The 15139-nt window shown below is 40.1% G+C and overlaps 1 protein-coding gene across 8 annotated transcripts in view; it reads left to right on the top strand.

Annotated features, from left to right (window-relative positions):
• Window positions 1–15139, top strand: part of SAMD12 (sterile alpha motif domain containing 12) — a 162056-nt gene that overhangs the window by 79002 nt on the left and 67915 nt on the right. The window lies entirely within an intron of this gene.

The following is a 15139-nucleotide window of genomic DNA, read 5'->3' on the forward strand; positions in this document are numbered from 1 at the left end:
TCTGCAATACTTTCTCAATGTTAAACATTGCTTGGTAGTCCAGTGAGATAGCATAAACCACACACTTCTGTGTTTTTTTGGTTCAGTGCCTGTTATATGTCACATCATATGAAAAAATAGAGTTCTTCAGTACATGCAGTGTATTTTTAACAAAATGTCCTTCACACATGGCATTATGTTCCCGATTAAGCCTTTCTCACTGTGTTTGGGGGAAAACTCTCTGATTAGTTGAGTAAGCTGCATTTTATCTGAACAAGCTCATGTCTTAGCTGAATATTCCTTCAGGCTTTGTGTCATGTACGTTGTGATGAGGAGCTCTAGGGCTCCTTTATATCACTGTGATCTGCGAATATGACTTCACCCCATCTTTTATTGTGTCAACACCATGCTCATGCTAAAGTATCAGTGCCATCCCCAGTTGTGTAAAGCCCTTCCTCCTCCATTCATCCTTTCATCCACAGTTCTTAAATCTTTTTCTCTGATATTGGTTGTTTTCTCTCTTTCCCGACATATGATTGTTAAGAGAGTTTACAGACTGCAGTGTTTTGGTCACCAGCCGTCACTGGTTTAGTCTAGTTTATTGAAGTTGGGACTGTGAATTTGGATCAGTTGGTCACTGTGGGCAGTTCTCTCCATCAACCTGCTTTTGTCATTAAGGACTATATATTTCCAGGCTTCTTGTTCCCCTCTGGACACATCAACCATGAGTCACAATTAGTCAGACAGTGGTGACGGCCATTTCAAGGAATTTGTCCTTTGAGATTTATTCCTTATCCACAAAGCTGAGGATACAAATTTAGATTTTAGCAGGAACATGAACAAACACATGCTGGACTGTGAAGGAAAGTTTAGCAGTTGATATACAGGTAGGTGTTTAATGTATTCTCTCTGCTGTGTAAAGAGAACAATGTTATATAGTCTGGTTGTATAAAGATGTGCCATGGTACGCTTCTGCAGTCCTGCCCCGTGGTGGCATTGGCCGTTCTAGTCATCTTAAGTAGAGCCTACAGGACTGTACTGTTGTCTACAAAATGTTCCCATGTACACCAGATCTGTGCTATTTGTATGATCCCAGATCAGGGGGCGATGAGTGATGGAATGACAGCAGTATTTCTATTCCTTATCACCTCATTTACACCACGTTGGAGTGTGTCTGTTGAAAGTGCTTGTTTGCAAGTACCAAGATTAAGATACATTTTCACAACTAAGTGCAGTCTGTAAAGCTGTATGTCAGTTGTTCTCTGAAACTAATTCTGTCCTCTTGCCCATTTTCTTCAAACTATGTCCACACTTACTATGGTTTATACACCCCTAATCCCGGTTGTTACTGGAATGGCTTCCCATTAGTCCTTTTCTGTTTTGTAGAACATTTCTGAAGGGTAACACATTTGTGTGCCAACAGTTTCTGTTTTTTGTAAATTCAGCGTGCAAATTGCAGTAGCTACACTGTCCTCTTCTATCCTCCAAAATGTCTTCCTATAAAAGGGGGAAAAAAAAACCTGTATCTCATAATTTACAGCTCAGGAATCTTTAGGTAAAAGAAGCCATTAAAAATTCTTTCAGTATTCATTGAGCATACCAGCTGGGTTACAAGCAGTAAGGTACTAATCTGGGGCTCGTTGATGTCAGCAAAATGACTGCCACTGACTTTAGTTCAAATCCTGATTGAAGCTGGAGAGAAGAGGGAAAGTTTCAAAAAAGCTTTATGTGGTACTTACCAGATATTTGGGGTGTTTTTGTGTTCTGTTGTCTGCAGAGAAAGTTAACCTCATTTTAAAAGCTCAACAGAAAGGCAGCGTTCTTTTCTGCTTCTATTTTAGAAAATTGCTTAAAACTGCTTCATTCATTTTCATTCAGGACACACCATCCACTGTGTTCGGGGGACAGTAGAGCCAGAACAGTATGCGATTGTCAACTCCTGAGTTTTAGGAAGACTTTTCTTTGGAGTAAGGACTGTTTGATTGAGGCTATTATCAGCAGAAGTGCTATTCCAACCTTTACTAGGATAGAAGGGCACAGACCCAGCTACCAGTCTGTGCTTTTTTCCTAGACTTTAGTGATGTTGAGGAACTAATTTGACAAAACATCTCGCAGTGTCTTTTGGGGAGAGCGGCGCACTGCTGGAATCACCGTTATTGTGCTGCTTCCACTCTAAACCTGAGTTGAAAGATCATTAAGGAAAAAAAAAAAAAAAGCCTTACATAACTACACAAAGTAGCTATTTTGAGCTTTTTCAGTGTGAGTCCTGGTTTTGTCTAGCATAGAAGAGACTGTCCTCAAAATGGTAGATCAATGTGATATGAGATTCTCAGCAAAGTCGCACAGACAGCAATTGCCCAATAGGGCTGAGCATATGAAGCGCTTTTGGATTTAGATTAAATGATACCTGAATTTAAGGTAAGCTTCTTCCTGAGTTTGATATGGGGCAAAGCGCTACTTGAATATGGCTACAGAATGTTCCATTTTCTTAGAAAAATAATAAAATAAAAAATTGTCCTACTAGCAAAATTTTTTGAATGATGCTTTGTGCTTCCCTGAAAAGCATCGCAGCTGTTGATAACTGTTGACATTATTTCTTCAGTAAGTTTTATAATTGTCCTGCACCAGTGCTGAGGTAGTGAAAAATGGCTTCCGAGGAAAGATGAAGTTGTGTTGTAGTGATGGATTGTTCACTGGGTTTTAGAGGAAAATCATAACAGAAAAATTGCCTTAAGGGTCAGCGTGGTGAGTAAACCACAGCTATGAACCCCACCCCACTGAAAGCTGTTATAAGGATTTTTGTAGTACTAGCAATCTTTTAATACTAGAGTAAAGGCAAGCATGATCAAGCAAAGAAAGCATGAGCTGTTTGACACAGAACCTCCCCAGGCAGTCAGAAACATTGTCCTATTTCCTGTTCATCTTGTCTACTTCTTCCTTTTGAACACTGAACGTTGGACGAATTTGAGTGCTGCCTTTCTTGCTTTCATAACCATATCTGAGGATGTTTGTTGTTTTCCATAATGAAAGCACCGAAGCACTAAACTTAACTCCCATCTTCTGAATTTTCACTCATGAAGACCTTCACTGTTGTAATAAATACAGGACACAGCACCAATAACTGGAAATTGCACACCTGCCTGAAAAGGAACTTGAGTGATCAGAGAGTTTGAGAACATAGGACCTTGTGAAGTGCTGAACTGGAAGGTCATTTGAGTTAAGAGAACACGGGAGCTTACAGTCCCACTGCTGTGTAGACTTTATGGATACAGTGGTATCTAAATGGTTGTTGTCTGCTATCTTTTGTGTCTTTTGAAGAAGCTTTGCTGAGGATCAGGGCTTTTCTTTGTTATCCCTAAAAAGAAGTCAGTAACTGAAGTTTATGATAGAAGTTACACTTCCAGGATGTACTGTTTTCTTTCCTGGGTATGTTCTGGACTCAAGGTTTTGGCACCTGAGGAGTCATGAGTTCCTTCCTCCAGAAATACTCCTTTTCTTGTGCGTAACAAACAGCAGATGTTGCCTATGTGAGCACTCAAGGTAGGCAGTGTGTTTGCCTCCTCAGGCAGCCAGTGGGAGGAAGTGTGTAACGCTTGTGGAATTTGGGTTTCATGTCCCTGTGGTGGTGTTCAGAGGCGTGAAACATTTGAAATGTTGACTGTCCTCTTACCAGGCACCCATTTATTTTCTTTTTATTGTCTTGACCTCACTTTTTGTCCCCCCAACCCTAATGCTTCCAGCTAGTCAGGAAAAGCCTTTCTTCTCCTAGAACAAATTACTATGCAAATGTGTCTTGCATATGCTGCATACATGGCATCTGTCCAGTGCACAGGAAAAAATACTCAGTATTTCAGAAAAGCTCTAGCAAACTTAATTCCTGTCTGATTTCCTTTGCTTTGTCTCCTGTTGTGGTCTAGCACCTCTGATGACCTCATGAGTTGATAACAAAGAATATAAATATTGGCAGAATTTGTGAATTTGACCCAAAGTCTAGGAATAAACTGCATTCCAGGATTCAACATGCTAAACTGCCCAGTTATATATAAAGAAATGCTGATCTTCTGCTTACTGCTTTTTTTCACTAATGTCCTCATCCTTCTTACTCTCTTCCCTTGTATGTTCTCTACTGTACTGCTGTAGGAATCTTTAGCACTTGTACTAAGTGCTTAACACTTTTCTTCCAAGACCATAAAATGACTTTGCTGCCATCCGTTAAGAGTACAAAAGAGCAGTCTTTGTTGTATTTTTCTCACAGTCAAGGACATATGCAGTACTTAAAGAGGACATAGTCTCGGTAGGCAGAAGCTGTGCTTGTTTCTGAGAGGTTTTTCAGACTGTAGGCACTGTTATGACTTACGAAAATCATTTTTTTTCAGGTTACAAGCATGCACTGAGGATTTCTCTATAGTTTTAATCTACCTGGAATAGGATATTCTTTGTGGAGAGTATATCTGGGCACAGATAAAACGTTTAAACTACATGCATCAGTGACAATGAATATCAGGTTCCATCTATGCCATCAGTTATCGGAATTTCACATTTCTGGTTTCTAACCTGAAGACTATGAAGAATATACTTTGCAGTGTAATCAACAGTCCCTGATAGAGCACTGAAGTACTGTGGTTCTAATAATTACCTTTTAGCTGTTGCTGTGGATGCTAATATATATTCATAGCAAATTGTGAAGTGATCCAGCTGACAGAATAAGTTCCAATACACTGGACAATACATTGCTGTGCACACTGGATGTGTTTAGCACAGAACTGTTGTTCGATATGCATAGTATATTATTTTGGAGTATGAATAAGGAAGCATGTATGCTACTGTGGTATCTGTAGAGATGAACTTCTGTGTCATGATTCTAGCTGTATAATACTATAAGGTGCTTGCATTTTATTTACTTATTTATTCATTTTGTGTGTGTTTCTATAAATAACATTGCAACTCAGTCTAGTAGGAATGCAATATTATCCATTTCATATGATTGCAAGGGTACGATTGCAGTTGTCTGATTTTCTTATTGTTTTATTAACGTGGTGTGTTTTTTTTTTCATTCCTACTTTTTCAAATTTCTTAGAAATCGGTCTGCTGGAAAATTAGGCCTGGGAAGTTTGGCTCTTCTAAGTTAATACATACCCAAGACTGTCTTACATATGCAATGAACAGGTCTTAAAACTGCATGCTTTGTATATATGTAAACAGGAAAGAGAAGGAACTCTTTTGCTCAAAATAATAATAATAATAAAAAAAATAGAATATTGCTGTTTGTGCTGTGACCATTCATGGAAGACTTTCAACCAAACAGGAAAGTTTTTAACAGTCAGAGGCTGTAATTTAACAGCAGCTGTTTGTAATCGCTGCCAGTAGAAATCACTTGTTTTCACCCAGCTGAAAAGAACAGGCTGGTAAAAGGGATTCCAGCAATAGGTACAGTTGTTCACACAGAATTGAAATATAGCACATCTACATATTGTAAGATGGTGCCATTTACAATGCAACATGTTTCTCATTTCTAATGAGATTTTTCAGAAGTCAGGCATAGAATAAAAGTAGGATTGATAGTTGTTATATGAAATAAGTGAAGAAATCAGAGCCCTAACTATACTCTCCTACTCTTTGAAAGCACATAGAAATTTTTGCTGTTGAGCTTCTGATTCAAAACCTGTCTTCATCAGCTAACACCCTTATAGCTAATCTGAGTGAGCAGAGTTGGAAATAAGAAGATAAGAAATGCCCTCCAGGATCAGATCAGCACTCCCCTTCCCAGTACTCCAACACTGGCAGGTGCTGCTTAAGCAGAGTCCATATCCCTGGTGTCAACTCTGTAATCACATCTGGGATCCTCTGGGTAAAGCTCTCTTCCCTCAGATGGGCTTTTGAAGCACCGTATTTCTGGTTTCATGACACTGGTGTTACTGACACCTTGCTTGAATGCGTTCTGTTAGCAAAGTGTTTCTCCATATTGGCACTTCCAAAAAACATGAAAGTCACTTAAAGCCTTTTCTGAATGTATAAAGTTTTGCTGTTTTCAATCCCTGAAGGTGAGCACTGCCAAATAAGTTCAAAAGCATTTTTCTTCCCGTTGCTAGCATTTATGGCCTGTGCAATAAAGATTTGTAATTACTGGGAAGAGTCAAAGAGGTGGGAGAAAAACTCACTCCTTATGCCTTCATGAAGGTGCTTTCCTGAGTTGTATAAAACAAATATGTCTTATTTTAAAACTTCTCTTTCTTCATTCACATTCTTTAAAAGCCTTTCTGCAATGTAATTTTAAAAATGAATGTGGTTCTATTAGAAAACAAAGTTTGCTCTTTATAGCTTTTATGCTTCATATGACAGAGCACCTTCATTTACTCACTCGTACAGTCAGTCAGTAGTGTTGTGAACTGCTTTTTCAGTACTAAGCAGGATGTGGATCTCTGGCATCTTCCATAAAGGAAAGAGTTGTGTGTGCTCTTTTTAACCTCTTTATTTGGCGTGATCATAAAGCTCAGGTACTAACCCAGTGTTTTATGGCATGTTCAAGTATGATTAATAATTTTAACTATGCTGGCTCCCCTTTAAGATCAATATTATAGAATTTTTCTAGTCACCATTTGAATGAATTATAATTGCAATTGATTCCCTATGAAATAATACATCGAAGTGTATTAACAATTATCGCGTGGTCCTTGGCATTAAGGAGTTCAGAATTCTAACAAAATTCGAAGCGGTTTTTGACAAATATTTTGTTTTCTTTGTGCGAACTCTTTGCCACCTGAGATCAGTGCTTATTCAGTATTTCAGTTTCTTAACTTAAGGGCTAATTCCAGCAGATGAAGCTTCAGTAGGGCCGCCACATTTTTCAACATGAACATTAATGAAAATTTGGTCAGGGAATTTTATTTTTTTTTAATCTGTTTTTCTCTTTAGCAGTTCAGCTCCAGCTGTGTTGTGTGATCCTAACATTTACATGCATACAGCTTTGCACAGCGTTACCTTCACAGAACATTTGGAGCTTTTAGCAGTAACAAACACCTCCCGGAATGCTGACTTATGGAAAGTTACCTGTAGGAACAGAGGATGCATTCTGAAAGTCTGCAGTGAGTCGCCCTATGCAGACCTCAGTTACCATCTCTAATGCTGTTCAGCTTTTGTTTTTCATAGTGTAAGACTAAAAGGCTGCACTTTAGACAGTATGTACATGGCAATACTGTACATTTCTGAAGCTCTTCAACCACACTAAGGTGTCATCCATAACTTAGGACTTAATCTCAGTTAGCCAGTAGTTAGAAAACAAGTTAATTTACATACACTTGGTTTGTAGAGCTGATGTCCTTCTGAAGACAGCCTAATTAGAAGACAGCCAGGCTCAGTAGTGCTCTCATCATTTTATATCTGGGAGCCCAATACGAAATGTCAGGACTCTGACCAGGCATGCTCATTTAATTATACAAGAGAAATGGAGCTCATCCTCAGGAATTATAGGGATAAGCAAGTTAGAGGCTTTCATCTGTGAACAAAAAGGCATGTCAAGTTTCCCCCCTTCAAGCTTATGAAGAGCCTGAACGCTTATACATTGACATGGCCTTAGAGGTCTAAGCCTGCCCCACTAGAAATAGGACTCACATCTCCCCAGTCAGCTGGTCTGGGATGCCCAGCTGCCACCAGCTGGTGTGTGATGCTCTGAGCTGAATGTGAAGCCTGCTCCACACCTGGGCCTTGAAATGAGTGATTTTGCCTCATTCTTTGCTGAGACCTGTTAGGAAGCTCTGCTGTCATGAGCATCAGTCAGCAGACTCTGAACTCCTCTTCGTGTTTGTTGTGCTGGGGATTATTGCTGTGTAGGACTTCCAGGCAGTTGGTTTTGAGAGAAAGACTTGGAAAAAAGCTTTCCACAGTGTTTCTTTTCTCTTCAGCCCCTGTCAGAGGTGGACTTCCTTCTTTAATATGTTAGCTCATTCCAGCCCTTCTGGAGAAACAAAAACAAAAGACTTGTTTCTGTTTCTTTCTGTCCTTCTCTGCATTAAGAACTCCTGAGTAACAGGACTGCAATAAAAGGTGATCCAGGAACATTAACCAGATGCTGGGATCTGAAGAGAGGAATCCAGCATCAAGGATGTGTCTAAGAATTAGGAACACCTAAAGCTATCATCTTCATTAAGTTTCTACTGCTTAATTCAGACAGTCATTGTCTAATGACAAGCCTTCAGCCAACTCAATGTATCTATTCTAGTATAGTGAGCGGACAGCAAGAGTAGTTACTGAGAAGGATGCAAGCTGATGTTCACCACTAGCTACAGGTAGGTTTCTCGCAACAACCTCCCTCTGAAAATATGAGACCTCAATTTTGCTCTTAGTTCTGTGAGGGCAAATGAAGGAGTAATGCTCCATTGATTTCAGTGAAACTTGAAACTAGTTAAAATGAGAACAGGATCAACCCCATTTTTCCTCTACAGCATGAGACTACAAAGCCCATTCAAATCAATGAAGGGTACCAATGACTTTGCTGACCTTTGGATCAAATCCATAAACCTTTTTAGTATCTTAATTAAAACCACAAGTACAGAAACATAAGTGTTCTGTTCTCCAGCCCATCACAGTCCTTCTAAAACTGAAAATTTTTGTAAGCCCTTTCCAATTATTGCATCAAAAATACAATATTGATATTTTCTTTTCTTTATAAACCTTTTCCTAGCTATATAATTCCTATTTTTTTTTTCTCTTGGTCCTGAATTTTCTTTCGATGATGTTCACTACCTGTGTTATTTGAAATCCTAATTTCATAATCACTGATGAAAATCAAAACCACAAAACCTGCTTTTTATCTTATTTTTCTATTCCTGTTCTTTACTAAAAGAGCATAATCAAAGATAAGTACAAGCTCTTTTAGCCTGAGCAGTTTGAAGTGTCTTTATTGCATCTTACATTAGCCAGCCAAAAGTTAGTTGTCCATTTGAAATCATTGCTCACATTTCCTTGGATAATCAATGGAGAATGATAGCCACCTCCTGGGATAATCTGTGCCTTTCTAAAGCAGATGCACCTATCATGGGCAATGCATTGCACCCATCGTTGCTCTTGCCTTTGTCAGCCATCTCAACTGGGACAGATAAAAAGGAATAGAGGAAAAACAAGGCAGTAGACTTTGCTATTTTTTGCTTCTCAGCATGAAGCATATAACAAGTGATGTTACCTACATTTAATTTGCCACCAATCTTCCACTGTCTTAGTATATTAATATTTCAGCTGCTAACTGTACCTGTTAGCAGAATTTGGCTATGCTGTGCTCAAAAACTGATATATATATGTATCATATATATATGATATATATATATATACACTCCTTGCAGCTGGTAGTATCATCTTTCAGATTCTATTACTTTCTATGAAGAATTTTTTACCTACTCTAACTACTGCTCACTGGCAATAGAATTAAAGCACCAAACAAAAAAAGCTAAAATTAATAAAATTAAAATTAATAATTTCTGGGTTGAGTGCTTTTGGGGGTAATTTTCTGACTTGTAACTTATATGTTCCTTTAGTGTGAATCCGCGAGGGACCCATTTTATATGTTGTCCTGGGACAGGGTTATAAGTTACCTGTTTGTTGGCAGTTTTTCTCAGCTATGAGTGCTTTAATAACTCTTGTTTGATAGATGCTGTCCTCTAAATTCTTCCCCTTAATGTGGATGTGGATATATTATTTTATGACTGCAGCCTTTCTTGCCTCTGTGCAGGTGGTTCCAGTCTCACTCAGGTAGGCCGGGACCAGGCTGAGGGCCCAGCTGAAGAATTCATTGCCATCTGAACTACTTGCTTTATGATTCAGAAAAGTTACTGAACAGATTTCCCTTTCATATAATTAGTACAGGCAACAAAGGTGTCCAGGCAACTCAAAAACTGTGAGCTGCATAGTTCAATTGCACAGAAAAGCCTATACAAAAAGGGCTTGAAATAATAACATAAAAGAGCAACTGGAAAACCAAGCATCTTCATATTTCTTTTGTCTCGGCTTTGTGTGTCTTCCTTAAAGCTCTTGTGCATTCTCATGCAGCTTGCTCGTGTTATTGAATGCTAAAGCCTTTTACCATCTGCCAAAAGGTTTTATTTTGGGGTTTCCTCTCATGTGGGAGGGCGGTTTCCTCCTTCCCTTCGTGCTACTTTCATTGCTATCTTTAGGACTCAGAGCCTACTGGAGACCTTCCTGTCTCCCTTTTATTACATATTCTCATCCTTCCTTGCTGCAAGTTCCTGCCCCTGGGGGCAAAGAATAAAATGAGCACTGGAGCTGCCTTTCTGAGCTGGCTGGCTGGTGCAGGCAGCTTTTGTTTTAAACACAGAGTCCGGTTCCTGGAGTGCGGGTCTGAGTGTACTCAGTAGGAAAACTTCCTGGTGTGGGTGTTTTGAGGAACGGCCCCTGCACCAAGGTATGTGTACCTGCCCAGCACTGCACATTTAATGGGCTTCTGCAAAAGAACAACAGAACTGGTGGCATTTTCTCTGAAAGCAGTTCACTCCTCCCTGTTTGTCAGTCTTTTACCTCAGCACATGAATCTCACCCGTTCTGCTACTGTTATGACACCTGCAGCTGTAGCCCTTTCATTTCTTCCTTTTAGAGGAACTTGCAGGTGTTTATTTTTTCTATGCACATATCGATTTCCTATCTTTACTTTACTTGTGCTATAAAGGAAAAGAAATTTGACGTGTTATATTTGCAGAGTGATAGAACTGCATCTTTTTTTTCTTCCTTCTTTTTTCTTCCTCCCTGAGAGCAAAACAGAATAGAGGGCAGCCTGTTTTTTGCAGGTTTTTTTTTCTCCTTTTTTTCCATTGTAGCTGTGGGGGATGCAGGAGCACAGCTGCAGCAGATGTGAGCGCCTGGCTGCCAGACCATGAGCATGGCTGGAGGCAGTGAGTAGCCATCAGGGCCATCCACTGGACTCTGCTGTGGAGCTCCCTGCCATCGTCCTTACTCAGAGGAGATGCTGGATGAAGGACACACAGGGCTCTGCCTTTTCCTTCTAGCCTTTGCCTGCTGGGAGCAAGAGCAGGCTGTCTGAGCACAGTCCTGTTGCTGCCTGTCCTGATTTGCTGTGCGGCTGAGCCCGTGGCCGGAAGCAATCTGATGTGGAGGGCTCAGGCTCAGGGAGCAGCACTGGGTGTCAGATCACCTCCTGAGAGCTCTGCCAGAATCCACATCAGCCAGATGATGCCTCTGCTGAGTGGATTTCTGACTTTCCCTTTTTGGTTTTTGCTTTTTTTGTTCACTGGCATTACACCAACCAGCAGGTCAGATAGTAATAGGAATGTAATGTAATTTTATTTGTGATTAGCTCGTCTCTTGGACCCTGAGATTTTCTAATCTCTCTCTTTCCATCATTACCCAGCTCTGTTTAAAGCTTTATCCTTCTTTAGTTTATTTACTCTCTCTGTAATTGAGAACTTTATTGTTGATCACCATGAAAAATTCTCAGTGCTTAAAAATAAATGATCCATCTCCCAGCCCTTCAGTGCATCTAGTTTTTATAACTGTAGGAATCTATAGAGAGATTGAAATGGGGCTGAGGAGGATGAGGGTGTCCTGGGGTGTTACCTAAAGGGCTGATCTACAAATGAAAAGAGAGCTCGGATTTCTGTTCAGGAGTACCAATGAAACCAATCTTTTTGGTGTTTTTTTTTTTGCACTGCATATTTGAATGGCATTCCAGGTACTGAGTTGTACAGAGAGGTCAGTGATGCCCATTTCTAACAGCAGAATCATGCAACGTAACACAGCAGACTGGAATGGCATCCTCCTGAAAATTAGGAGGGCTGTGTGAGGAAACTTCAAGCAGGGGGAGATACGTACCCCTTCGTTTAGAAAGGAAGAGTTTTAAATCTCTTTATATTTGGAGTGGGTAGCGATCTTACTGAAATTGACAGGGGAAGGAAAAAAAAATGTTTCCAGTGGATGTATGTCACCCAGGCATTGTCTTCCAAGCAAACACAGCTATCTGTATTCTCTCTGTCACACACATGCACACACGCATACACACTCTAATTGGATAAAAACATAAACAGTAAATTAAGGATGCGATTAAAAATTAAACAGCCATTGCAGAAACCATCAATAGTAAGTGCTTATTAACTTACATATAACGGCATGCTAGTGTGATGGCTTCAAATTGGCTGCTGGAACTGATTTGCAGCTAATAAGGCCAGCTTTCCAAAAGGATATTTCTAGGTTTCAGTAGTCAGACCCTCAGCTTTAATTACTTGTTTTGTTCTTTCACAGTTTTCGTCAGCCTTTTAAAGAAAACTGATAAAATGCATTGCTTTCTTGAACAGCAGTAGGTGATATGCTCAGTCCATCAGCTGTGATGCTTAGCAGAATGAGACAGTGAAGGTCTGATCCCATGTTGTTCCACCTCATGCACTGCAGGACTTGTATGACTTACCTTCATCTCCACCCCATTTTTCTGCAAGGCTTCACCAGGGCCTCTATCTGTTCTGTGATCCACCATGCTGGCTGGTTATGTACTTGTTGAATGATAAACTCAAGTTCTAAGCTGCTTTACACATCTGAGCTCCACGTGCACACCTGGGATGTACAGAGCACTCCATCTGGCGCTGCACAACAGAAGCTAAGGTTTCTGGAAGGGTGATTCCCCTGCTCCACTGTCCCTTTCCATCCTATCTCATAATTGTGCTCTACTCTCTTGCTGACCTGCATATGGAGTCCTGCATATCAGGAGACAAAGCACTTTATCATCTTGATTGATTAGTTTGTGAGGTTTTGAGCTAGAACAAGTCTTTCTGAATAGAAACGTTACAGCCTGGATTCAATACTATCAGCTCAAGGTAAGCTTAAATATTTAGGGGAAAGTTGAAACAAGGTTAAAGACCTCCTGGCAGTGGGAGTAGTCTGGAAGGGCTGAGCAAAGCAGTATCTTTTCCAGTGAACTCTGCCTCCTTGGATATTTGTTTTCCAGATGGGTTGCATAACATGGGTATGTGAACAATATATGGCCAGCTTCCTTGAATGTGGCTGCATGTGGCTGAAACGTGGCTGGGAGATGATTTTTGTCATGCACACCTCCGCCCTGCCAGCTGTTTCTACTCTGGTTCTCCTATAGCTGCTGTGGTCTGCATTTGAGACAGTCAGTATTTTGGTAGCTGCTGGTGTTGGAGTTCAGTGCTGGCTGCACCCACGCCCTTGGGTAAATGCATTACAAATACCATAGCAGTTGTTGTCCATTCAAGACTGCCTTCAGTTACAGTCAGTCACACCAGTGACTCATGTTGTGAGAACTATGAAGTCTGTTTTGATTGGGAAATACACTGTGGAAGTTTTTGGGTGTAATAGGAGATAGCATGAGAGACAGGAGCAATAAGAAGGGATGATTTAGCTCTAAGGAAATAGTGGAGGACATAAGTGGGTACAGGTCAGAAATACAGAGCAGGGAGCCTGTGGATCCTGTATCCGCTCCAGGAGCCAGGATCTGAGGCTATGGGAATCCAGGATGTGCTTCACTCCTGCTTTGTTCCCTGACTTTGTTGAAGCCTTTCCCTTGTAGTTGCAACCAAGTCCCAAGCACCAATTCTCAGACCATAGAGAGCAGAGTGGAGAAGCCAAGGGTGCACAACATGCCCAGCAGGAATCAAGAAGCAAGGATGGAAACCCTCTGTCTTAGGTTGGCAGAGCTGAATTGTTGTCAGCAGCAGAGGGAAACCTCTTCAAAATAATTTCAAGTGTACAGAATAACACAGGGAGCGATTCCTTTTCTTCTGTGTGTCCTGAGGAGCAGATGGATCTGACATGTTTATTGCCTTAAGCTGTCTTGTTTTATCAGCACATTGGATCTAGGTGTCTGACAGATGTGCCAAACAATAAATAAAATGCATCCGTGCCCCCTTGTATGGGTTTTAGCATCCATGCTTCCTATTTAGAACTATTCTCTTTAGTGCCCATCTTACCTAGTGCATGAATGAGGAAGTATTTTCGTATAAAATTTAGAGAAGACAAAGGCACATAAATTGTTACTATGAGAAACTCATCCTGTGAGCTTTAAAAGTAATGTTTGGCACCTTCACCTTTTTGGTTCAGAGCTGCGTCTGAGGTAGGCAAAATGTCAAACAATGCAAAGAGTTGGGCTGAACCGTGCTGGTAGCAGTGAAGCAAGATTTTGTACGCGTTACAACTTGAATAGCCTGGATCTTCAAGAACTGTGTTACAATTGCAAAAATCATGATATAAAAGTTTTATGAAGACAGTGACATGGTTGCTCAAATGTTATTGCAACACAGCCCTGAATATCAAAAGCTGATTTATTCACATCTGCCCCACTCCCCTGTCTTCCCCAAGCATACACTTGGATTCTACGGGGATGGAGCAATAAGTGTTTCTGTGCGCTTTCTCACAGCAAGAACTCTGTTGTGGGTTTTTTTTAATCCTTGTTCTTAAAATCAAAGACCTAAAACCTGTTCAAATGCTGCAGTATTTCCATTGGTTGCAAAGTGGGTATAAAATATTTACTGTGATTTTTAAGTTAAAACTGCACGACCTATTTACTTTTTTGAAGAGAAATGGATTGGATTTATTTGAACTTCAGGCAGCAGAGTAATGTTAGATCTTGCAGGTTCTTGTAACTAATTCAATTGGCATTTTTCAACATGTAGCAGTGAGTATTTGCTGCAGAAATGCAAAGGAAGTCAGACAACCAGAGTGGTGAAAGTCACTGGTTAAGCACCTGTTGTTGAAGTGCAAAACTCTTTTTGCTTCTGCAGGTGCAAAGATAATATCTTTTTCATGTTTTTCCAGCTATTTCAATTCAGTGACTAGTTCACTCAAAGGTAGGAAACCACTTGGGAGGAAAAAATGGCTGAGAAGTTTGTTTTCCTCTTTTAATCTTTAAACAAAACTTTTGCGGTAGAGATTTAACATCTCCCAGTTCTGAGATGCTGAGAAATATGTTAGCCAGGACCTGACATTCTGTTCAAGTGAAGATAGTGCTTCCTTGCTTAGCAAGACTGCTTACATAAAAAGTGTAATGATAAGCTTAGTTTTGCCATGATTGTGTAGCTTATTTGGAAAAAAAAATAATTCTTCAACATTTTAATTGAATCTCACATTTACACACCAGGTTCTATTTTAAATCTGCTGCTTAAAATGAATCCTCTTTTTTTTTTTTTCAAAAGGT

Source organism: Coturnix japonica, chromosome 2, assembly GCF_054131305.1.
Source record: "Coturnix japonica strain WE chromosome 2, WE-NBRP24, whole genome shotgun sequence".
NCBI classification, from domain to species: domain Eukaryota; kingdom Metazoa; phylum Chordata; class Aves; order Galliformes; family Phasianidae; genus Coturnix; species Coturnix japonica.